The sequence below is a fragment of the Penaeus monodon genome, chromosome 25, assembly GCF_015228065.2.
Source record: "Penaeus monodon isolate SGIC_2016 chromosome 25, NSTDA_Pmon_1, whole genome shotgun sequence".
Lineage (NCBI taxonomy): Eukaryota > Metazoa > Arthropoda > Malacostraca > Decapoda > Penaeidae > Penaeus > Penaeus monodon.
In genome coordinates, this window is record NC_051410.1 from 4290480 (window position 1) to 4291923 (window position 1444).

At 36.5% G+C, this 1444-nt stretch overlaps 1 protein-coding gene across 2 annotated transcripts in view; it reads left to right on the forward strand.

Annotated features, from left to right (window-relative positions):
* Window positions 1-579: 579 nt before the first annotated feature.
* LOC119589503 (protein tramtrack, beta isoform-like) overlaps window positions 580-1444 on the forward strand; it is a gene marked incomplete in the record, with an annotated part of 31910 nt that continues 31045 nt past the window's right edge. For both annotated transcript variants that reach the window (XM_037938104.1, XM_037938103.1), the window contains 1 exon segment: window positions 580-710.

A 1444-nucleotide genomic window follows, 5' to 3' on the forward strand; every position in this document is an offset into this window, starting at 1 on the left:
GACTGATAAATTGACAGACAGATGTGTAGATACATCGATCGAATTGCAACAGATGATATTTGTGTGCATTTGTATATTCACTGAATTAATAGTCATGAAGTGACGTACTAATATACATTGAGAAACGTCCGAATAATTAATTTTAACGAGGGCTGTAGTAATCAATATCCTGAGGGGGAAATATGTTCTAGGAGTAACTATTTCTTTAGAAACATAGGCAAAGTATGAGCAATGGCATCCTATAAATATTGGTTTTACATATCTCTTAGGAAAAAGAACAAAATAAATAGAATGCTTCCGCCATTTGTGTTTCTGAATATAGAGAACCAATATGACCTGATTCTAGGATATAAGAGAAAACTGAAACTGAGTTTTCTTATCTTTATATTTTCATTCCCTTCCTTCAGTAGTAAGTAGCGCGGGGTCAAAAGAGTTCTGATAACAGACACATTATGAAATGAATTTCGATAGTAGTTATATCATAACCAATAAAATACAAGTATCGAAAACAAAGAAATAAACGATAAAACAAACCAGAGAACAGAAGAAACATAAAAAACACACAAATAAAACTGTAACCCCGCGGTCAATCTGAGGTGTTGTGATGAGGGTGAAGTGTAGGCAGGGATTGACTGTACGCTCTTTCGCCTTATTTTTATGCCCTTTAGCTTAACTCACTCCATATTTGACGACCCTTGAAGACACCAGCGGTAAGTCTCTTCCACCTACATCAATATACCTTCAGTTCCGGTCGTAGTAAAGGCTTATGTTGAGCATAATTACAGCGAACTTTTTTTCCATCTCCATGGAAGCGGGACTGACCCAAGCTTCCACAATGGAGAGGCGGTTTTTATTAAGATAAATTAGCCTTTCCTTTTTCCCGATTACCTTCTGGTCCTTGTAGAATAACAAAGTAACGTTATTTGAAGTCAGACACGTCGACGATAATCACAGAAATGCGAGTAAAGGCAAAATAACGAGTCGTAAAGTCGTGTTGGTGTTTCCCCCCTTTGTACTCCTTGACGGTAATGGATGAATGAACTGCGGTTATTTATGGCGATTTTTAGGCTGAATTTCGCGGAAGTTATGTGTCGGCGTGTGGTTGACGTGTACTGGGTTTATGAAGAGTTATGTGTTGTGGTTTTTTGCATGAGTATGTAGCGACTCTTAGGGGGAATTAATGGTAGAGTTGAAAGGAGTTTGTTGTGGATCCCTTGGGAAAATTTTGGGCTTAGAATTTGGTGTTTTTTTGGTAGTGTCTTTTGTGTATGTGGTGGATGTATAGTAATTTATTGTGTTTACAAGGATTATAGTTTTTATTTATGGTTTTTATTTGTTTTGCTGGGTTTAAGGTGATGATTTTTGTGTACATGGTATATAATATATGTCGTACCTTTTTGGTAAGGTTTACAAAAGTCATAAGTTTAGGTCTGTGAATTGAACT